The sequence below is a fragment of the Lissotriton helveticus genome, chromosome 7, assembly GCF_964261635.1.
Source record: "Lissotriton helveticus chromosome 7, aLisHel1.1, whole genome shotgun sequence".
Classification (NCBI taxonomy): domain Eukaryota; kingdom Metazoa; phylum Chordata; class Amphibia; order Caudata; family Salamandridae; genus Lissotriton; species Lissotriton helveticus.
Genome location: NC_136068.1, coordinates 150,232,973 through 150,257,434, shown reverse-complemented (window position 1 = coordinate 150,257,434; position 24,462 = coordinate 150,232,973). Strand labels below are relative to the sequence as shown.

The following is a 24,462-nucleotide window of genomic DNA, read 5'->3' as shown; positions in this document are numbered from 1 at the left end:
GCAAAACTGAGGTGATGCTCTTTGGGGAGGCCCCCCTTCTGTGGTCTCCAGAATGGTGGCCACTAGACTTAGGACCGGTCCCATGTCCTAAGCAGGCGGTGAAGAATCTAGGGGTGCGGTTAGATCAGGCACTGTTGTTGAAAGAGCACGCAAACCAGGTAACCGGGTCCTGCTTTCGGGTCATCGGACTCTTGAGGTGTGTGTTCCCGTTTTTGCCTGACAGTTACAGAAAGACCCTTGTCCAGACCCTAGTGGTCAGCAGCTGGACTATTGTAACGGCCTCTTTATATCTGCCAATGAGGAACAGCTTAGCAGACTACAAGTGGCTCAAAATACTGCTGCAAGACTGGTCCTTAATGCCCCAGCTAGGTCACCCTCACGCCCCCTCCTTGAGAAACTTCACAGGCTGCCCATTCGGCAACGGGTCAAATTTAAAATCTGTTGTATAATACACAAAAGCCTCTTTGGCTCGGGCCCAATACCTGGCTGAAAAATTCAACCTCTACAAGCCCGGACGTCTTCTGCGTTCTAGTAACCAACTGTTGCTTCAGATCCCTCATGTTAGGAGGGCAAGACAGGGAGGTCGAGCACTGTCATATAAGGGTCCCACCCTTTGGAACACGTTCCCCCTCACACTGAGGCAAAACACCAACCTTCAGGCCTTTAGGAAATCTCTTAAAACACACTTGTTCCTGACATCCTAATTTTGTGCACCGCCTGGCTATGTTTTGGCCACCCTAGATGAACACAAGCGCGGAGATACCCCTTCGGGGGTCGAGTCCTGCGCTATACAAGCATACAAATAAATAAATAAATAAACAAAAAAATTAGCTCAATCTGTGGGCGAGTAGTGGAAGGAGACTAACAGAACAATAAACTGGCACTTGGTCCATGCTCCATCCAAAGGAAAAGGAACAGTGAAGAGGAGAGTAGAACTGAGGGACTGACCAATGACAAGCAAGGAAATGAGAGTGACCATTGAGTCAACCACAGGTAATTAGAACATTGGAATATGAAGTAACAAGGACAGGCAGAACAACCTGTGATGTAAGTTTATTCACCAACAGTCCCCAGCAGCGAAGCAGCATTTAATGAGAAAACGGAAGCGCAAGGAGGGAGAGCCGGAATCAGGCAGAATTACCTCTGCAAAAACGTAGGAGTCTTGATCGATCTGTACAGACCTCAACTGATGAGCAGTGACAGCCTGGGCAAGAGTAGATGCCCAAGCAAAAGCAAGCAGTCAAAAGGATATTAATACAGAATGCTGAGTGCGCCACTGAAGACAATTGAGCAACAGCGGCCTATAGGAACTGTAGGAGGGTGGATACCTGACTATGGTTACCCCAGATTTTTTGCCTTGTGTTTAGCTGGTTTTCGACTTAGTTGGCCTGGGACCCTGCTAATCAGGGCCCCAGGCTATCTGCTCTCTCTGTAAAATGGACTCCATGTACCCTAGGTACATACCTAATTGGATATTGGGCCCCCTTATGAGCCCCTGTACAGTGTACTATAGGTACCCAGGGCATAGGTGCATCCAAGGCCTACCAGGGACTGCAGCATATCTTTTGCCACCCCTGGTTGGCCATCCAAACTGACACAACTGGCTGATCACTCAGCTGGGGCAAGGTTGTGTAATCACCCCTTGCTTAGATATAGTATACATATGTCTAAACCTATATCTGGACACATATACACCTATAAGTCACTCCTATGGCAGGCCTTAACAATCCTGGAGGCAGAGTGCTTGGTTTTATGTGAGATGGTGCTCTAGCATGAGCTGAGCCTGTCTGCAGCTTTCGGAACCATGTCCTTATAGCTGTTCTGGGATATTGCCATACCATATACTCTTAAGTGCATTATAATCCTCGCGGTTATTGCTAACTTTGGTTTGGCTTTATCAAAACATGTAGTGTAAGGTGTCATACGCTTTGGAATACTACCCCTTCGCCAGTTCTGGCGACGGGGGTAGCATTCCACCCTTCTAGAGGGATAAGACATGTGGGTAATAGTAAAACGCGGTTAAAACTAACCAGAGCCTCAGCGTCACAAAATGGATGCTGCTGCCACAGACACTAGTCTGGCCTCCTGCTTCTGACCGAAACTCCGGCAGGGGAGGCCTGGACAAAAGGTTTCCTGTCACATGGAGGTGTTACATCACCCCAGACAGGAGATAGTGGATTGAGGCAGAGAGGGCGAGTGAAACTAGACACTGCCTGGGGCACACAAGGCGTCCCATGCATAGCCCAGTTCAAACCGGTGCTAGGGCACTCTAGCCCCAGCTCTGGCGCGAAACTGGACAAAGGGAAAGGGTTGTAACAACCCCCTTCCTGGGTCCCACCCATAGGAGGGACCTAGCAGGTAATCCAGCCCCTTGATTTGGAATAAAGGTAGGAGCTGTGTCCATAGACTTTAGATAATCCTGACACACTTTGATACTTAACTCTGGACCCTTCGACATCCTACTCGACGTAGAAGACTGAAGAATATCCCTTGTGGTCAAGGAGTGACCACCCTGTGCAAGCAGGCACCATCAAGCGCCCAACGGTTTGCTTTGTTGCAGCTCCCGCCGGAGCTCGAGCGACAGATCGACAAGAACCGGATTCCCAGACATCCAACAGCCCGATCCACAGCCCCAGCAAAGCTGAGACCCGTGGAGACGACGTGAGACGTGGGACCGGCCATCTTGGAAAGCCTGCGAAGTGCTTCCCGTGCAGCTCCCAAGGCACTCAAAGCTGTGCATTGGGGACTGAGAAGCCCCAGCCCCGAGCAGCTTTTGCACCGAAGATCACCTCTCCACACTCACCGAGTGCTGCGTGGGGCCCTTTTGCATTTTCCTGCTCGACGCGTCTGTCCGGTCACTTGCCCGTTGGCTAGTGGCCTCTGTGACGAAGAACTTTTGAATTTACACAGCTGGTCTGGTTGCTCCAGACTGGCCCTTGCTCCCCTGAAAAGGATCAGCCCATCAGATCTTGCTGAACTGATCCAGAAGCCATCTTCGATTCCTGCGTGGGTTGCATTTGCCAAGGCCTTTTGACCCCAATCCGGAAGCGGACACCGCCGACAGCGAGAGCCTTCGTGGGACAGTCCGGGTTCAACTCCTGGTCATCGTCGATGCCCCCGGGTCCACGTGGCAGCGGAGACAAGCTTCTCGACAACTACCCGATTGCGCCCGACATCGCCTGGTTCCTTCCTGGTCACTGGCTAGTAACCCAGACTCTGTCCCCTCTGCTTTCAGGTACTCTACATCTTCGATCCACCCTTGGATCCATTCGGACTCTTCTCTCCTGGCCGCCTGCAGCATCTTTGTCTCCAGGCTCCATAGAACTCCACGACGAAACACGACACTATGGCACCTATGCACCCGCTTCCTGTGGGTGAGGTAACAAGAAAACACCGGTGCTCCTGTAGTGGTTTACACCCCTAGTGTCCCAGTTTTAAGTGGCTAAGTTCTAGTCCAGTCGGGAGACTTCCAAAACTGCAACTTTGTAACTTTTACGCACCATTGACTTTGCATTGGTGCACGCGTGCACTTTAGACACTGCACCCGTATCCTGTGGGCCACCCCAGTCTTAACTACTGTTAGTCCAGTGTAGTCCCAGCGATTCTCAAGGCCCTAGGCCTTACCATTGTTCGTGACGTGGGTCTTATACCACTATTTTAGTATATGGTTTAAGTGGCCACCGGGCCTATCCATAAATGTGCAACTTTTGTATGTTTAACTGTGCTTTTGTTTAAACGCTTGTGCCTCTGTCCTCAAAGAGTACAGAGGATTATTCTAGTAATAAATACATATATTTTTATAATATATAACTTGTGTGGTGTCCTTTCATTTGGTATTAAAAGGATTGCATATGGTAAAACAGCTGGCTTCACATGCCCTCTTGAGTTAAGCCTAAGACTGCTTAGGTCCATGCTACCCCTAGGATAGCTTGTCTATAAGGTTGACTTACAACCACTCACCATAAGGGTTGTTTGGACTGATACAAGGTGCTCACTAGAATAGTGAACATCATAAATCAGGCCAACTTCTCACAGTAACTAGTACAGGCCCGCTGCTCTCAGCATTTCAATGACCTAATACACAGTCTCTGGTCTTTCTTTTTTCCCTGCCTCTCGAAAATATAATAATTACTCAGAGGAAAAAGAAAGGCAGAAACCCTGCATGACACACACAGCCTTCACCCTTCCCTCCTCCTGTAGCTCATTCACACTGGGGCTTCATATGGAGGGAGGGGTGGATGCTGCTCAGCTCCTGGGTCTCCCTGGCTTGGCTAAACTACAAAAAAACAGTTCAGTCAAGCCAGGGAGAACCAGGGGCTGACTTCAGCCCCTTTTCACAGCTCTTGCTGAGAATGTACGGAAGCTAACAGCCGTGACCCTGCACGTGGCTGTTAGCTGTAGAACATTCACTACAACAGCTGTGAACGAATGCTTCGGAACGGATGGATTTGAACCCCCCCTTGGGCTCAAGTGAGCTCTTTGTTTTAATTAATGAGAACATTCTGCCCTGATGCGACAGAATGTTCTAAAAGCTTCATAGCCCACCATAGCTGGGCTATACCGGCCATTAAAGGCCCGAGCCGAACCCTGGAGAGGGCCTTTAATGGGTAGTATAGCCTGCTAAAGCGGGCTATAAAGCTATAGTAACGGAAGGACTAAAAGCCTGTTTACAGAGGTTTTTATTTTTTAAAGAAACAGTAGCATTGCAGCGACAGTGCATGCAATGTCTCAGGCGAGACCTAAAAAGACTAGCAAAAGGATTCAACATCCGTTAAACTCCAGTAGAAGTTTAACAAGTCACTGCCTCTACCTAATCAAGAATCTCCAGGGTACTTCCTAACAGCTGGACTGGCTCCTCCCACCCTTTTAGGTGGTTAATGCAGAATATCTGCTCCTTTTTGATTTTCTCTGACAACTTGAACGTGTACATAATTATTCATTTTTTCCAAAATCACATACAATCTCGCCCACCTAGCTAACATTTTATGTTCACTGTTAGACAATCAAAGCAATACAGTCTCCAGGTTGGAAATCACAAAACTGACTTATTCTGTCATAATAAGCTTGCTCTATTTCCTGTACTTTTTCTAGATTTTGCCTAATTCTCGACATTTCCCATGTCACTGCCTTATTTGTGTTATATTCTTTAGCAGTGGTTATGCTCCAATAGGATGGGTCTCCCATGACTTCTAGTAATTTCCAAAAGCATTTTTGGATTCCTGCCAGACTACAGCTCAAGTGGAGAGAACCCAAGTCTTGCCTGAACATGGCATCAGGTGGGAAAAACATCCAAAGGTAGCATTTTATCCCAATTTTGCTTCTAAAAGATCCAAACTTCTTCAGGGGTAGTTTTGAGGCAGTATGATGTTCCACTAGCCCATCAATCTGCAAATGGTATGCAAAAGTATGCATCTGGTTGACCTTCTCAGCTATGCTCAACATCTCTGACGATATTCACAAGGCTTTAGATGAAGGTGATGCCTGCCTACTCATCCTTATTGACCTATCTGCGGCATTCGACAAAGTAAACCATCCAGCTTTTCTGGAGACCTTGTTGAAGCGCTCCAGCATTAATGGCACAGTACCAAAATGGTTCACCTCCTTCCTTCGACACCACTTGCAACAAATTAAAATCAACTCCTGTTTCTCGAAGCCAACAAAAGTCACACTTGGGCTCCCACAATGCTTGATCCTCTCCCCGTCCCTCTTCAATTTCTTCATGGAGCCCCTCACAATTATCTTGATAAAAGCTGGAGTGAATTACCACCTTTACGCTAATGACACCCAAATCTATTTCAAAATCAAGTCTCCCAGCGACATCAGACACCTCAATGTCACTCTAACCGAGATCCAAACTTGGTTGAATGCTAATCACTTAAAGCTCAACCCCGATAAAATGGAACTAATCCTATTCTCTCCAAAAAGCAACCACCGACCAATCCAAGAGTGGCTCAAGAATTTGGTTGCCCTAAATTGCCCCCTCGTCCTATCAGACTCAGTTAAGTCTCTAGGCATCACCATTGACAAGAACCTATCAATGGAGGTCCACATCAAAAACTCTGCAAAAGGTGCTCTTTTCTTACTAAAACACCTCAAGAAATGTAAACCTTTTCTTCCCTATGATGACCTCAAGAGAGTAGTTCAATCCCTAGTTCTCTCTAAAATTGACTACGGGATCGCCATCCTAACAGGGACTCCAAAAGCTCACCCAGCCCCACTAAGGGCAGTGCTGAACATGGCTGCTCGACTCATATCTGGAGTAAAATTTAACACATCACTCCAGCTCTCAACTTCCTCAACTGGCTTCCCATGGAAGGGAGGTGTATTTACAAGCTGGCCTGCATCACACACAAAAACCTTCACTCTCCGGCCCCCAACTACCTGAACAACAAACTGGTAAGAGCAGATCAATCCAGAACTCTGAGAAGCTCCAACCCACTCATTCTTCTCCCTCCGAAACTGAAAAAGAAAACCACCCAGTATCTATCGTTTTTTGGCAATGCTCCCAGGATGTGGAACGCTCTCCCTAGAGTCCTCAGATGCAACCCCCTCCTTCTCCTGTTTCAAAAGGGACCTGAAACTCCACCTCCTTAATAAATACTTTCCTGACCAACGTCAACTAACCTAGACTTCAATATCCGAGTTGACTACTCTCTCTCTTGACATTCAAAGATAGTTGGTGACCGGACTGTGTTAGCCACCTTCGTTTGTTTTCTCTCCCTCCCCTGCACTGTTAACCTATTTTTCATGTTGTATTTTTTTATCTCTGTTTTGCTTCCTTACTGCCTTCCCACTATGTAATGCAATTTCCTCTGTTTTTTACAGTGTGTATGTAAACCGCTCTGATACCTACGGGTCAAGCTAACGCTATATAAAACTTTTGAAAATAAATAAATTCTCAAGGGTATAGCCAGAAAATTAAAATACCTTCCACTTTGAAATAAAAGCTCTGATGGCTCAAACCAAGCGAAATGAGCCGGCCCCACCCTAGAAGATTTTTTCTGTCTTTTCCATACAGACATCTATCCATTCATGCTTTCACTATTCCATCAGCCACTGATATCCACTAATTAATCTTTACATGCTTACATTCATTTGTTTTTTCATGCAATCTTTCCTCACTCCATCAATCTATTGCCATCCATCCAGCGATTCATCCATTCAGTCATTCGCTCTGTCCTCCATCCTTCCTGTCATTCGCTCTGCCTTTCATTCATCCATACACCTTGCCATCCATCAACTCAGCCATCTATTTACCAATCCATTATGCTTCTATCCACTCTGCCATCTATCCATCCGCTGTGTCATCCTTTTACTCATTTGTCTCGTATCTATTCGCTCATCCTTTCATCCATCCATCCCTTTACTCTACCATACTTTCACCTATGCATCCACCTGTCCATCTACTGGGCCATTATTTCGCGTCTATCCACCTCTCTATTCACTCATTCCTTCACCCATCTACCGAAACATTCACCCACCAGGTCATTCATCCACCTGCTAATCCAGCCACTCTTCTCTTCACCCTTCCTTCCAATCAATGGTCCTTCCTTCTTTCCCTTTTCTATTTACCCATCTCTTGTGTTTCCTTGCTCCTGCTTGCTGTTCTGTTGACGCTGCATTCCTTCATGGTGTTATTTATGAGATGTTGTCAGCCGAGTTATGGAGAGAAGAGGCCCGTAAAGAGCCCCACCCCCGCTGTTGCTGCCCAAGATGGGGGTTCCAGACGCCCCTGGACCATCCTTAACCTTTTGCAGACCCCAAACTATCATCTTAGAAACAAAGTGTATACCCCGATCAGTGTGGATTATTTTTGGAAACCTAATAAGGGAAAACACTTTAATCATGGCTGTAGCTATTTGAGGGGTTCCAATCTGCTACAGGGGTATGGCATCTGGGTAAGGAGTAGCGTAATCTACATAGCGTAACCTACACTGACATTGATCTATTTTGGGCATTTATTAGAAGGCACAAGGGGTCCTATCAGGTCCCTACCAATAAGTTGAAAGTGAACCGCTGTGATAGGCTTGTTCTGCGCCAGCGCTTTTGGAGTCGTATATGGACTAGTAAGAGGCTGGTGGGACATTACATACATCATTTATTTATTTGGGAGAACATCCCCATTACACAGAATTGCTGGCTAACAATCCTCTTTTTTTACAGACAAAAATTACCTTTCAGGTGTGCGCGGGGCAAGAAACAATATTTCTTCCCTGAACCGTGGCACATACCAAAAGTTGAGCTGTCCTGTTCTTATTGGGTTCTCTTTAAAGAAGCCTCTCCTCCAGGCACAAACATTTTAAATTAAATGCTTTCCTGCACTTACATGCTCCCCATTGGAACAATTCCGAGATCCAATTCTCAGGAAAGGAGCTTTACTGGGCACAGTGGATAAATAGGGAGTGGTATCCTCTCACTCAAGCACATTATTGCAGAGTGGACCTTAGGGCAGAGTTCCACCTGAACTCCAACCTGTTTTACATTACATATGCAACTGAAAACGGAACGCTCTAGAAAACTGAATCAGCTTCAGAATTGGATACATTTACCCGACACGTCTATCTGGAAAAAAGGGGTCCCGATACAAAGTTAGAGTCCGGTCCGTATGAAGCAGTCACTGAAGCTCTCGACTTAGAATCAACTATGCATGTCCTACATAACAAATTGCAAATACATTTCCAAAAAACTCACACTGGGGCAGACTGGGCAGAACTAATGCACGACCATGACAGGGGCTTACAAGGGGCGAGACTGAAATTCAGGTTTTTTTTTGTTTTAAGATTGAGCACAACTGCCACTGGTCTCCACAGAACCTCCATAAGGCGAAGCTGGAACTTAAAGCGCAGTGCTGAAAATGTTCACTCCCCACAGGAGACAATCCTAAGAAATGATGACTGGATTTAGTACTTGCCTTAGCTAAACTCTGCATATTATGTCACTGGAAGTCACCCTCTCCCCTCAGTCTAAAGGAATGGACTGAAGCAATGACACTAACGGCGTCACTTGAACACCTTATCTACAGGTTGAATGATCAGCTACTAAAGGTTTAAAAAAAGGGGAGTCACCGATTGCCACGCCTACGATAGGCACCACCTGTGAAACTATGTCGACCATGTGATCTGAGATCCCTAGTGTAAGTGATTAAAAACATTACATAAACTGACAAACATAGCTTCACTTTTGTTAATCTGGTATCAATCTCTTCTTTATATTGTTGGCTAGGGACGGTCACATATTGGATTATAATTGATATTCATGACTAGGATTACTCTCTGTGACTTGGTGCTGTGAGGAGTGTAAAGTGCTGGGTCAACCGCTGCTGCATCTTTCCATCTCTATACCTCGCCGCACCCGCTCTGCGGGTGCCGCTTCTTGTTTTGGTGCAGAGTCAATCAGAACGCCAGAAGGAGCTGAGGTCCGTGGGTTCCTGCTTGAAGGTCGCATCAGGGCTGCGAGCGTTGTTGCAGGGACTCCATCTCCCAGGAGTCCCTGCCCGACCAAGAGCCATCACCTGGTCCGCTCTCCCTGTTGCTCCGCCTACAGCTCGTAACCCTCCCTACTTATAGGATCCAGCATCCCGCAGCGCGGGAGCCCGCGGGAGCGATGCCGACCGGGCCTGACCGGACCGCCCCCTCCCCCCCTTGCATCTGTCATCACTGTTAGCAACTTTAGTGTGGGGTGATGTCCTGTCGTGAAACAAGGAGCAAGTCGTTCTCAGCTGGAGGCAACATAGCTGGAGGTATGGAAAAATTTCTGATCAGAGCCAATACCCTAATCGACACTGAAATAAACGTCCTTGAAAAACGCTTTTCTAAGGAACTATCGGCTAGAAAGAGATCTTCCCTTGGAACATTAGCTAACGCCAAAACCCCCGAGCGGCCCACTGACACTATTAACAATGATGCGATTGGCCAAACTATAACACTCAAGGACGCTAATTTGGGGGCCCTTGGCCTGGACATTCTGGTTAATGAAATTCTCCCAGAAATTGATATAGTTCTTGACAATAATGTGTCCACTTCTTCGGAGCCAGAAGTCATTTGTAACAATATGTCAAATGTGGTCAACGAAGGGGCCGTAACCAAACGCAAGAGATCTTACCACACGAAATCGGGCAGAAAGTCTAAATCAGCCAAGCACAAACACGATACCCCCTACCCCACATTAGGCCTAACCCAATTGCTGCCCAGTACGGGGTTAACACTTGAAAACCTGGGAGCTCTTTTTAAATCAATTCTGTTCCCTCTAGAGTCCAAAATGGAACGGATAGAACGCGGACTTGCTAACATCGAGAAATGCACAGATGCCATTTTGGCTAAATCTACCAAGCCCAACACCCAGTGTAACCCCCAAATCACCCCTACTATCTCAGGTCCCGCTCTAGTGAAAGACGCCCCTAACCCGCCCTGTCCCCTAACAGGCCTTTCAGTCCCCATCCCCATCCATCACAACATTAAAAAAACTCCCGCCTTGCCACCTCTAGGGCCAGTCCAATCTATGGCTAATACTAACGGGGTTACAGCTGATGGCCAAATAGTTTCCTCAGCTCCTGACCAGATAGCCCCTAGACCGCGACGGCCTGATCTGCCGCCTGAGGCCAATCGTTTTACGGTAGTTTTGGCTGGAGCTCCACCGCTGGAAGCCGGGGAAGCTGAGAGCTTTCAATCCCTCAAAAGTAAAGTTGTTAGATGGTTGAATTGGAACAGACCCCTCCCGGCCCACCTTCATAACGAAATCATTATGGTTAGAAGGGTACCTTGGCTGGGTAAAACTAGGAAGTCTATAAATGGGGAGTGTATAACGGTCAGCTTTAGAGATCCCAGAACTGTCTCACATATCTGTGCAGGCTTTAATAGATCCTTGGATTCCACCATCCTGACGCTACCAGTGTCCTTTTTCTTTCCCCCTAACCATCTGCACCATGACCGAGGTAGAGACGACTGGACCAGGGTTGAGCGGAGGGGCACATATAGAAGATTTAATGCAAGATCGGTTACGATGCCCCCGGAAACCCCATTCTGTGATTTTAACCGGTTCAGCTGTCTAGATGGTTTAGATGGAGTCGACTGACTACCTATGACTCATGCTTCAAGCCCTCTCCTCCCTGGTACTGGTATTAGTTTACAAGAGGCTAAGGGTAATGGTATTCCAACGGACTCAGTCTCTATAATGTACCCTACCCCTAACCATTCTGTACTCCGGGATTTAGACTCATATGCTACCCATCTCCCACCAACACCTATGGTTACCCCTGATGAAACTTCACCGTTCACTGAGCCCATTAGTGCCCCTAAGTTTATTGATCATACAACGTGTTTCCCTGGCTTTAAACTTGCTAGCTGGAACATCGCAGGCTAGAGTCGGCAAACGTTGTCGCTGGGTTGGAGTGAATCCCTTTCCCAGTTTGACGTTTTATGCTTACAGGAGACCTGGGTAGCGACTGATATCTTTTATGATGGTTTTGTGTCCTATAATAATCCTGCTCAAAGGTCTAGTATGGGCATGGCTAAAGGTGGGCTTGTAATTTTACTCTCTGTGAATTTCCCTATACGTGTGAAATTGCATTTGACTGTGGGTTTTCATTCACAAATTTTAATTTTGGAATATAAAAGGGGTTATGAAACATTGTTGATCAACCATTATAATAACATGTTTGACGTTACTAACACCTCTGTTGTAGATGAGCTCGATTCAGCAGTGAGGAAAATTTGTAAAGATACTCATAAGATCTATAATATCATCTGGGGTGGGGATTTCAACATTCGTACTTGTCCTCACTCCTTCACCAATGCATGTGGGTTTGACGGGGATAACGGGGAAAACCGGGCACATTTTACCCACACACCCTACGGCGACTCACTTAATTCCCTTATGCTTAGCCATCATTTATTGTTTCATTACCCGGCTACAGATAATGAGGGTAATATTATCCCAACTTTTGTAGGTAGGAATACGGCGTCCGTTATTGACCATATACTGGTATCTGCATATATTGCCCCATATTGTTCAGTCCCGACCGTTGTAGACTTTGGTAACAGCGACCATAATGCCATCACTATGTTGACCTCTATCTGGGGGCCACCACCCTGCGATCAGCGCATGATAGTAGAAGATATAATCCCCTGCAGGCAAAATGGTATTCGTATCAAATGGTGTGGAGACAATTCAGAGAAGCTGTTGCATAAAATTGTGGAAGCCGGGTCGGAAGTGATATTTAAATGTCTGGATTATGATGCTACCGCCCGGTGCATTATTGCTGATTTTGAGGAACTTGGTACTATAATAAAAAGGTCCCTTACCATCACCAAGGGCATATCTAAGAGGGCTACGGTAGGCTGGTTTGACAGTGCTTGCACTAAATCTCTTCAAGAACTCAAGCGCGCACTGTCAAAACAACCCAGAGAGGTTATTACACACCTTAGGTCAACCTACAAAAAGCAACTTATCTGCAGAAAAAAGGAGTTAAGGGAGCAAGCCTGGGACAACCTGACAAAAGCAGCAGCCTTGCGTGACAGTAAGCTTTTTTGGAGCACGGTCAATAGTCCCTTCCTCCTTAAGGAAGATTTCCCTACACTTACAGCCCAAGTTAGCGAGGACAACTGGGTACAATATTGTACAGGAATCTTTGACCCGGTTAGGGGGGCCCATGACATCTCTTTTGCCACCCCTACTAATCCTAAGCTATCCTTGGGGATTACTGTTCAAGAAGTTGAAATTGCCATCAGTAGTAGCAAAGGTGGGAAGGCACCGGGACCGGATGGGGTCCCGGTTGACCTGTATAAAACCAACCAGGCACTTTGGAGTCCACTCCTGACCCAGGTGTTTAATGCATCCGTTAGTGATAGTACACCATCCACATGGTGTGAATCCATAATCCTGCCGATCTACAAGAAATGAGATAGAGGATAGGCTAAGAACTACCGCCCTATCTCCCTTCTGAATTCCTCACTTAAAATCATGAGCAGGGTCCTACTAGCGTGATTGGAGGAATGGGCTGAGGACAACAAAATTCTTGCGGATTCTCAATTTGGCTTCCGTAAGGGCCTTGGGACAATTGAGCAGTGCATCAACCTTGATCTCATTAGAGGGAAATACACCAAAGCGAAACAGGGTTCTTTATTCCTTTGTTTCGCTGACCTCTCAAGTGCATTTGACCTGGTGGACCATACTTTGTTATGGTCCACTTTACTCGAAATGGGAGCCCCAACAGCAATAATCTACTTCCTGGCCAGACTTTACAACAAGCTTTCAGCCCAGATTCGCTTTGGCCAGGCAGGGGAATGCACCAACAAGATCAGGGTCAAATCTGGCATAAGGCAAGGCTGTGTGCTGGCCCCTTTACTTTTCTCCCTTTTTATAAACTCTATGGAGTCCGAACTTAAAAGGGTTCAAGCTGATTCCCCGCAGATTGACGGCCATCCAGTCCCAGTACTGTTATATGCCGATGATACGGTCCTTCTCTCAAGAACCCCAAACGGTCTCCAAAATCTTATGAATTACTTTTATGATTTTATCCAGGGGAGAAAATTTAAAATTAATAATTCTAAGACCTTCATTATGGCCTGTGGGAAAAAGATGAAACAACTTAAACCATTCAAATTCAAAGAACACAGAATAGAGGTTGTGGATACATTTTGTTATCTAGGTGTAACTTTTAATAGTAGTGGGTCATGGGCATCTGAGATTTTAAATGTGAAGGCCAAGATGGGCAAAAGCTCCTCGGGAGTATTTAGTTTTGCCTCAAAGTTGGGCAGTCGCCGCATCCCAGATATGTTAACTCCTTAGGAGCGTTGTAAATTCCTCCCCAGTGCTGCGCTGTCCATTATCCGGTGCTGAACTGGACGTCCAGCGGTCGCACGCAGCACTGGGGAGGTAGTGGCCGTGACGACCGTTGGCCGACGGCAGCAATTAAGGGGTTAAATATCTACAAGCATAGATGTGCATCCATTGCCCTATATGGTTCAGGTGTATGGGGACACTGTAACCATGGGGATCTGCAAGTTACAGAGAATCACTTCCTCAAAAGACTCCTGTGCCTCCCCTCTTCGGCATCCACCGAACTGATTCATAACGAGGTTGGGTTAGATTATCTGACAGATCTAACGGGCATGAGACCCCTTATGGTTTGGAGGTCAATGTGGGCAAAGGACGAATTAGAATTTACCAGGCGAATTATCCTAGACTGCCTTCGGTTGGATAATGTCCGCAAGATCCCCTGGTTAAAATACGTTCTCACGTCCTATAAAGAAACTTTTAATCTGGACATTCTTGATGACCCCTTAAGTGTCGTTAATACACCCAAACAGGAGGTTAAAAAAGTTTATTTGGGAACTAAATCTAATTTGCGTAGAGCCCAATGTAGCCATTTTACAACCCATGCTTTTTACCATTCTAATAAGGAGGTTGGCAAGGACATGCCTATGTATTTAAAAGAAATCACCAAACAATCCCACCAGTTTGTTCTCACCAGGCTGAGATTAGGTATTGTCCATAACTTGGTGGCATTCCCACGGATGAAAATACATAGTTCAAGCCCTTGCCCGTGTGATGGCACCACTAAGCAAAGCACATTGCACTTTATGCTAATCTGCCCATTATACTTGCACATCCGACTATGTTATCTTAAACCTGTTTTTAAGAAATATTATGTGTCCACTACTGCCCATGCCATGAATTTACTATTTGCACTTGACACTTTGGATATCTGCTTTTTTACCGCTACTTTTATCTAAAAGCTGTGTCCCATAGGAAAAGTCTGTTTTTTTATGTGTGACCTATTTGTAAAAATTCCTCTGTATGGTCGAATATTTGTCTCTAATTGAGTTGTCCCATTTATTGTGACCTATGTTTTTGTTGTGTATTTTATCATGTAACTTTTATCGCTGTATGCTTTTATGATTGTTTATAATCGAATGAAGCTTTGAAATTTGAATTTGACTAGGATTGTGTAGAAAGCTGTAATTGTTATATTTTTTTAAATGCCAAGGAATAGAACACAATTCACATGATATAATTGTGGTCTTTAAAGTTTACTTATAATCCTGTGCTGTGATTAGTCCATCCTTTCGAAATCTGAATAAATATATTCAAATAAGAGAAGCCCATTCAGAAAAAATGAAATATGGGCCTACCTCTAAATTGTCCTCAGTAGGCTGGGTTAATTTGCGGAGATGTTGGAGGATTAAATCCTCCTTTCGAGCCGCTCACAAATCTCTATTACATTGCCAGATTTCTTGTGTCAGCAAGGCTGGTTGCAGTTGAGAGACGTTTGCTTCTCTTATCTATGCAGACTCTTACTTTTGTGGTGTTGTTGGGGCTTAGCAGGTAAAATTGGCTCATTCACATCAAGAAACACTCTTCAGCAAGCCATGGGTTTTGCTAGATACTCTCCCTCAACAAGACATCAAAATGAGTTTTGTCTGTGCAGAGGATTAATACCTCCATTAATTCAGGAACTACCCAACTTGGACGGACAATACTGGGGTCATTCTCAACCCGTATTTGTGCCAAAGTTCCCACATTAGTGCATCCATAAATGGATTTGAATAACTTCTTGGAAGGATCGATGTGATGAGGTTTAACCAACTTTGGCGTTCAACAATCCATTATTCGGCGCGAATTGAGAAATGCATGTACCTGCCACTGATTAACTTTCAAGGGACAACAGTAGGGCCATGGAGATGCTCTTTGTACCGAGCCGAATTTCATGGGCCCTTTTTCGTACCACAGATCCTGGCAAGGTGGCCCAGTTCTCACCACTCTACGCACTGCAGACCTTAGTTTATTGAACAAGATACATTAGAGCTAGCATTAAGGAGCTCAGTTTTGGGACTTGCTGGCCTCTTCCTACTTTTAAACAAGAATATCTACCCTCTAGCTGACCCAGTGTATTCTGGTTTTCCCTTATATCCTTTGCTGTAAGCGGTAGCATTTTCTATAGTCTGGATAAGTGTGAGGTCATTATGGTGCTTTACCCAGAGCTGAATATGGAAGGGCAGAGCTTCTCAAAAATGCTTGATATCTTGTCCATTATTTTAAACTTCTCGGCTTACCTATGGGTTCAGGCATTTGTCAACTTGATCATTCATTTAAAAAAATATGCCACAGGGAGGGTGCCTTGAAACTCCTCTCTCTCAATAAATCCAATAGCTCTCAGAATAAACACCCAGATGCACCAGAATGATTTGTTTGATCTCAGAAGAGGAAGTAATCCCCATAGGGTTCACAGCCTTATACGATCCCCGGACAGCCCCTGTTAAAAAACAGGTCTAGATAGCGTCCTCAACTATCAGATGGCCCATTAGCTGCTTGAGCAATTCGCTAAAAATTAACAAAATCAAATAAGCGTCCTTGTCCAGGATACCTCTTTGTAGCACAACCAAGAGAATTTAAGGGCTACCCCTTTGATGGGTTAACGCCTCAGCTAACTCTCCCAGGGTGACATTCTGGGCTGCATTAACTTGATCCATCTGCTCAGTGTAAGCCTCGAGTTTTCTGAAGGGTTGATCCTGCTGAGCTGAGCCAGTATATCTGAGCAAATATCAGTTTGTTTTGTTGTTGATGTACCTGGGCCTCCATTTTAGGGTGAAATACCACAAAGAGATCCCACTTCTAAAATCCTGTGTTGCAAGGGTGCCACTCGATACTACACATTGCACTCTATATTCAAAAGTTAATCAGTACAGGTGTTTACTATAGAACTTCTCTTTTCCTAGTACAGTCTTAAAGTTCACTCAAGGTTTCTCTTAACCCCTTTATGAATGTCCTTTTCCTACCACGGTTCAGACTTTCATTGATTTTCTGAAGTTCTGTATACTCGAGTACTTATCCCTGAAAGAGTATCGGTGATTAAGAAGGGGAGAGAGCTTTTTCAAAGATCTAGGATATGGTCTTTCCTAACCAAAATCGTCTACACAAAACAGAGTATCCGATAACTTTTGAAAACCAATAGAAGGTAACCCCTAGACAAACATCCTTCTGGTTGAAGATCCTCACCCACTCCATTAGTGGCACGCTTCATCATCGGGCTCACCCTGGTTCCTAAAGACCAGAATGGGCTCGACCATATTCCAGGGAGCACTTATATTATCCTAATGGGGTCTTATCATAAATTAAAAGTATCTAGAAGATGCCCTGGTATCCCTTTAATTGCGGATGACCATAGTATCAATTAAACTAGTGTAAGCAGAATATGATGTCCTTACACACCCTAATCAGTGTCGACATGTTTTATCCTCTTATAAGGCCAGTAAGGATCTCAGGCTTTGATCACCACTAAAAAGACTGCCCTAGAATGCGCATATGTAGCTTAACTGTCCTTTCCCAATTAAGTCCAGACTAAGGACAAACACCAAATAACGTTGAGGGGGACAACTTTGTCCCAATTATTCTCGCATCTAGAGCTGTTCAGGTAAAAAAAAAAAAAAGACAGAGGTACATGGTAATGTTGTTAATTGACAGGAAGTCACACTGCACTGGTAGTGTCCTTGCACAGCACATCGACAATGCACTGTAACACTCACTAGGGAAACAAATGCATTTCATATGTAACAACATATGTACATAAAGTCAACAAAACAACTGGCGGAAACATACATGTAAGCGAACCACTGCAATAGGTAAAGCAGACACATGGTTTCTCACCCTACTGTGGGAATAATCTGCGTGTGTGACCTAGTAGAGAGTGGGACATGCCCCTGTAGAACCACAAAGGGGGTTGGGGCAATAATAGTTAAGCAATTAGGCGATGACGGGCAATTACCTGGACGGGTTTGATCTCATTACTATGCTATGAGAGGCCCACAAAGTTTGTGGAATAGTTAGAGCTCATGCTGAAAGCAAAGATAATCCAGACTGAACTTCTATGAATATTCATGGCGTCAAGGGTGCCATGTCACCTTTAACACCTAAATGCGCCCTAAGCGCTTCTTGTTCCGTAGAAGTTGAGGGCTGGCAGGCGTATTTTCATGGTCCAACATGTTGCAAGGCGTCTCTTGGGCTGAATACGACATCACATTATCCTCCATTCGCTATGACTGCCTTGCCTCATGGAAATTGTAGATCTCAAATCAGAAGACAGCTGGAGGTTCCCTAATGAGTAAAGACAGTCCAACTGGGCCTGTGTAGGACTGAAGCCACTGTTTTCCAAGACTGCTTCATCAATTATGTTTTTTAAAAATATAAAAGGCCTTGTGCAGAGAATGCTGCACAAGCACATCCACGTGTAGTGGAAACACAATCTGCTCATTGACAGTCCATTTATTGTGATTACTTGCCTGGCCCCTGGATAGTGGTATCCTAGGAATGCGCAACAATAAGTGTATGTCATGATCAATGTTCCTGCGGCATAAACGCGGCCATGAAGCAAGCTGTGCTCTTTTATATTTGTAGATGCACAAGATTGTACTACTCAATGTGCTTTATCAGGGAAGCAGATCAGATCGTTTCATGACATTAACTTGATTCCATGGAATGTCATCATTTAATCCTCCAATGTGAGTTTTCAGTTTGTACACCCAGTGTTGCTCGCATTCCAGTAAGGTTTTGCAGATCTGGGCTTGTGACTCTTTTCTCAGAAAAAAAGAAAACACTTACCAAACTCTTTACGCTGGTAGTATGTTCCTTTCTTCTATACAGGTCTCTCAGCGACACAAATTCTTAATTTCAAGAACTCCTGTTACCTGAATAATGCAAATTAGTTATTAGTAAGTTACTTCCACAAAAAGAAGAAATGGCTCGTTTTACATAGATGACAATATGCACCAGAAAAAGAGGCACATTGCCCATGATTAGAAAGGAAGCACTGGGTACAGGAGAGCACTCTTATTAGGTGAACATTTCCCACTGAAGAATAACACAATACTACGAAACAGAAACATTAGCGTATAAAAAACATGTAATTAAAGCTATGCATCTCTTAGTTGAAATGTTAATCATCCTTCATTCGAGAATTACAGTGCACTTACAAATCTTGGAAATGGGGAAGCACTTGCCACTTTAAAATAAGCATTGGCAAAGTCAATAAATCACTTATTGTTTTAAAAGACCGAAGGCAAATATATCCGTGAGCCTTTTAAAGGCTTAGCACGTTCCCATAGGCCTTTGCTAGAGCTCCACGGAGTCATGCACACGTCCTTAGCATACCGAGACTATACAGCCTGATCAATATTCTTACATCTCTGCTGCAAGCATAGGTATGCAGCTAATGGGATGTTGCTGAGAAAGAAATCTCTAAAACTCTGAGATGTAGATAAAGTAAAGCTGTTAGCGGTATCACATTACTCCATGAATGTTTATCAAGGCAAAACTGTTGTTAATCACAGGGTAAACTCCCTCGATGTCATGAGAATCAGATCTCTACCAGTGCCCCCTCTCCTCGAGCTGCAGATTCCTAGCTTTACAGATAAGCCTTCATTTCACAGACACCCCTCCCTTCGTATCCACCCCCTGTTACTTTGCCTAAACTAGTCAGCCAACAAAACGACACGAAAGCTAGAGGCTCGCTTCAGCTGCCTAACACAACACCCCAACTTAGGTTGCGGCGTTCCTGGTCATCTAAAGTGTTTATTTAGCAAATCATGGGTGACATCAGAAAACATTAGGTTGTTAAAAGAAAAACAGACTGGGGTACATTGCCCTTGGTGACAGGGAGTCATCTGGTAATCTTAAACCTAACACCCAGTAATTTGATAGGGAGGGACATAACTAATTTGTGATCATTTCCACTCTGTTGGCAAGCAGTGCGTGCAAGCTTCCAAGATCAATGCAAGAGTAGCGAATCCAGTTTAAGATTTTTTAATGCATTCTGGGAACTTGCAGTTCTGATTTTATAAAAGACGATGCGCAGTACTACAACTACCAGAACGCAAAATAAGCTTGGTCTCCATGACCTACTCAAGCTTGGACTTTGAAAGCGTGAGAGTGCTGAACAAAATCCAGCATGAGGTGGGAGAGCCAATCCTGCTAGCACTGTTGGAGAAGGTTGACCTAGAGGGCAGACAAGAGCAGCAGCAGCTGTCTGGCCAGGAGAGGGTGTTACACAAGGAGGGATGGGGTGGAGCACACACTCTGCATTCCGAGAAGAGAACAACTGAAAAGTTGCCATAGTAAATATTTCTCTCTCTTTCTAGGTAAAACAAATATTACACAAGAGGAAGCCTGGAGAAAGCAAGCCTCCCCCCCCCCCCCCGGGCCTTCAACAACACGCAATACCTCACAAGAGGCACTGTGAAAAGCCACACAATACTATGAAAATCAAGGAAGCGAGACTACAGGGCAAATTGGCGAGGGTGCATTAATCTAAATTATTTGCAATTCGAGATGGGTAAGCAAGCGTGTTAATGAGAAGAGCATAGAAAGAGCCAAGCTAGGGTTTCGGCTTGGCGCTGAGTCAAGTCATCAAAAGACTTCATGAGGTTAGTGTCAGGCTCACTCACATGCTCCGGCAACCTTGCTATCTGCTTCATAGTTCACTTCTTTCGATCTCTTCCAATCACCCTCTCTATTCCCTGTGTTTCTACCTGTTTCTTTTTTACTGTTTGGACGGGAAGTCTTCTACATGTCTCTAAAGAGAGTGCTCCCCCTGCCTTATGGTAATGTCCAGGCAAGTCACTCATAAGCTACTGTATGGTTTCTGGATCCCTACTTCATTGAGCAGGACAGTCATACATGTCCACTGAGGGTCTCCCTGTTTACATGGATTGAAACCCTAGAGCTTGGCTCTGAGGTCGAAGGGGCATGCCTAGTGCACCCCTATTTTCAGAGAGTGGCTACTGCCCTCTTTAGCCAGGCTGTGGTAGACTGACAGTGGTGGCTGCAAAAAAATCTAAAGTCATGAGGGGGGAGTCACTAGCAACCCTACTGATCAAGTCTGTGCAGTCTATTCCTTGCCTGGGGCCCTGGTGCCTTTGTCTACCTGACGTGTTTTTGAGAACCAGTGGGTGTACTGGGGAGGGATGGTGAGTTGAGCCATTGTGTGGAATGCACAATAGCTCAACTCACCATCCCTCCCCAGTACACCCACTGGTACCTGGTTCCTTGGAGAGGCTTGGTGGGCTGAGGTAGACACTCAGCTCTTATCTGGGTTTAGCTGCACTAACTCTGCTAAGAGGACCCCTACCCCTCAGTCAGTACCTCCTGGTCTGGAGTCAATAAAAATTCCTCTTTAGGGAATAGCACAAGCTGGTACCAGCAATGTCAGTAGGTCATTCTGTGCATGCTTTGGTCACACATTGAATATGCTATGAAAGGTTTGTGATTGGAGATGTGATCAGGATGCAAAAGTAGCAGACCCTCTGATTGGATCAGCCTATCAATCAGAGGTGATAAAAGTCTGGCCTGAGTGGTCAGCTGTGGTTCAAGACTGGTCGATGACTGAAGAGGCGGCCACACCAGGTCCGTCCAAAGGAAGCCAGATGTGACCTGCAGTGTGAAGGCAAGATAAGACACATGCTCACTGACTCTGGAACTTGAGGACGTTTTCTCTATGACTGATGGATTCTGCTGCCAAGAGTTCAAGGAGGAGCCAGGGCATCAGCAGCATGGGAGAAGACCAGCTGTTTCTGTGAGACTTGCTTAGCGGAAAAAATTGCAGCAGGGAGAAAAGGAAGCTTGCAGCACTCCAAGGGAGCAAGAGAAGGGGAAGCTCGATCCCAGTCCTTGAAGGTGAGATTGCTTTCCCTAAACTCCTCCCCTTTGCTGAGGACAGTGAAACAGGCCCCCAACTTTCTTTTTCTGTTGCTTTGTGTGGGCTTATGGGGCTGATCAAGAACCTTTGACTTCACATCATATGCTGAAACTATATCCTTTCAGTCCAAAGATTGGCATCAAGGCTCTAGCGATTGAGAGCAACCCTCTGCAACATGGTCTGTAAGATGCAATGCTAATTGTGTGTCTTCATGTTAACTGTGTTTTTATAGTGCTTGGCGTCTAGGCGCTATAATACTGTTTGGGGTCAGAACTGTGGCCCAGAGGGTTGTCGAGACATCTGGTTTTTACTGTTTATCCTAGCTTTGTGTGTAGTATAATTCTCTTGTGTGTATTCAAATATGTTTCTTTTATAAAAAAGTAAAGCACTGACTGGACATTGATTTTATCAGCTGGTAGTCATTGTGCACTCCCCTGCGCTGTGGAAGCCTGTACAAACTGTAGCTGGAGAATAGAGGCCAGTGAAACAGGCCCCCACCTTTCTTTTTCTGTTGCTTTGGGTGGGGGTTATGGGGCTGATCAAGAACCTTTGACTTATCATATGCTGAAACTATATATTTGAATGCAAAGATTAGCTTCAAGGCTCTAGCAAATGAGAGCAACCCTGTGCAACATGGTCTGTAAGATGCAATGCTAATTGTGTGTTTTCATGTTGACTGTGTTTTTATAGTGCTTGGCTTCTAGACGCTATAATACTGTTTGGGGTCAGAACTCTGGCATAGAGGTTTGTAGAGACATCTGGTTTTTACTGTTTATCCTAGCTTTATGTGTGGTATATTTCTCTTGTGTGTATTAAAATACTTTTCTTTTATAAAAAAAGTAAAGCACTGACTGGACATTGATTTTAACAGCTGGTAGTACGTGTGCACTGTATTCTGAATGTCTAACCACACCTCATCTCCTTTAGTAAACCTTAGACTGCTCTGTCTCGCTACCCTGAGAGAGTCAAGTACTGGAGAGGAGTACTTGGTTATCCAGTTTTGAGTCCAATAATGAGGCCCAGGACACCAGTGGGGAACACTCCAGTTGATGCAATTGGAGGGCAGTAACCCGAGTGCCCTGGTGTCTAGGAAGCCAGGTATAATATTTACTCACTCTCGTTTCTGCCTGGCACTGCTTTTTCCATTCACCACCTCTCCCTTTAGCTCTTTCTTTTCCACCATGACATTTCCTTTCACACTTGCTCGCTGTAGTCCACTACCTCTCTATTTCTCATTCTGTATTCTTGCTCTCATTTGCTCTTTACTTTCTACCAACCCAGTTATAAGTCGCCTTGCTCCAAGTCCTTTCACCCTGCCTCTATCCTTCTGCTCACTATCGCATCATTCACCAAGCCCCTGGGTGCAGCAAAGTCCTGGCCAATCTTAAGGACTTTTTACATTTTAATTGTGGAAATGCAAAGAGGCAGCAGCACTGACCTGCTTCTCCTCTGGTGCCTCCAGGCAGGCCTCTGAATTAAGTGATACTGCACACAGGTGTGCAGAGGAAGCAGAATCGAGCTCCTCGGCTCGCATTTGGCTCGAGACTCCAATCAAACCTCGGGCTGAAGCCGAGCTGGGGACCTGCCGTGAGCCTTCAATCACTATGCCACCTCTAGCAGAAGTAGGCATCCTCATATAATGGGGTACCTTGGCACCATTCCCCGTTAGGAAGGACCCTCACAGCATGCGCCTTCCACCGCTCTCTGCCCCATTTCATGACCATCACCCCTCACAGCCCCAGGCCAACTGTGGGAGCAGGAGCTTTGCCTCTCGCACCCAGTGAGTGCATTAGACTGTCTGAAAGAGTAAAAGTGGCTCATCCATCAGTGTGATTTTCTGCCCCAAGAGAGTTGTGCAGGATGAGACCGGAGAGCGGGAGCAGCAAGGAGATACTGGATGAAGAGTGTGCACTGAAAGGGTGAACTGATAAGTGAGGTGAATGAGCACACTGTCAGTGAATGAAGTGAAAGAGGAGGAGATTGGATGGAGGGATTGAGCTTGGGGGTGTTAGAGAGGCAAGGAGAATGATGTTTCCGCCATGAGACGTGGTCGAGTAACAGAGCGAACAGTCAAATGGTAAGCTTTATGTATAGAGGGTAAACGAGGACAGTGTGGAACAGAGGAAACCAGAGTAAGGATGGAGGTAACAGTGGAGGCTGGGTGGAGCGGGCATCAAGATGAAGGTAGAGAGCAGGGGAGGAAGATTGGATATTAAAATGGATGTGGACATAAAAGTGAGAGAGAACCTTGAGCACCTGCAAGGGATTAAAAACACTGGCTGGATATTAAAGGGCTGGGTTATTTTGGGGTGCAGGGTTATTCCCAGGGTGCATTAACAGTGGGGGCGGACACATGGGTCAAGGAACTCTAGAAGGCCATTCACAGCATTTGGATTAACTGGAGCTACTCGTACGAAATGGACCACCCCAATTATTTTACGAGATTGGTCCCTTGACTAGAAGTTCAACATAGAAGCAGGGCCCGCACAGGAAGCCCCGTGCCTGACGTTAAATTATTCTTTAAGTAAATCCAATGCTGTGGGGGTCACACTGGCCGCGTACACCTCAGAGGAGGGGTCACTGTGCTTGCAGCAGCCACTGAAAAGCGAGGCCTTTGCATGGGATCGGAATGCTGCAGTGGGTCCTTGTCAAATGTAACAAATCAGTTTAAATGGTAGTCCGGGCCTAAAAATTTATAAGAAAAAGAATATAAAATGAACTGTAAAACGGTGAAACTGAAGCAGGATTTGACAGCACTGCTGCCATTTACAGCGGTT

At 45.4% G+C, this 24,462-nt stretch overlaps 1 protein-coding gene across 1 annotated transcript in view; it reads right to left on the bottom strand.

Moving 5' to 3' along the window:
* Window positions 1–24,462, bottom strand: part of LOC144766677 (chloride channel CLIC-like protein 1) — a 1,253,199-nt gene that overhangs the window by 1,026,758 nt on the left and 201,979 nt on the right. Inside the window, exon 2 of the mRNA XM_078650450.1 lies at window positions 18,595–18,680. The gene's annotated coding sequence lies outside the window, so the exon portion shown is untranslated. The remainder of the gene's footprint in view (window positions 1–18,594; window positions 18,681–24,462) is intronic.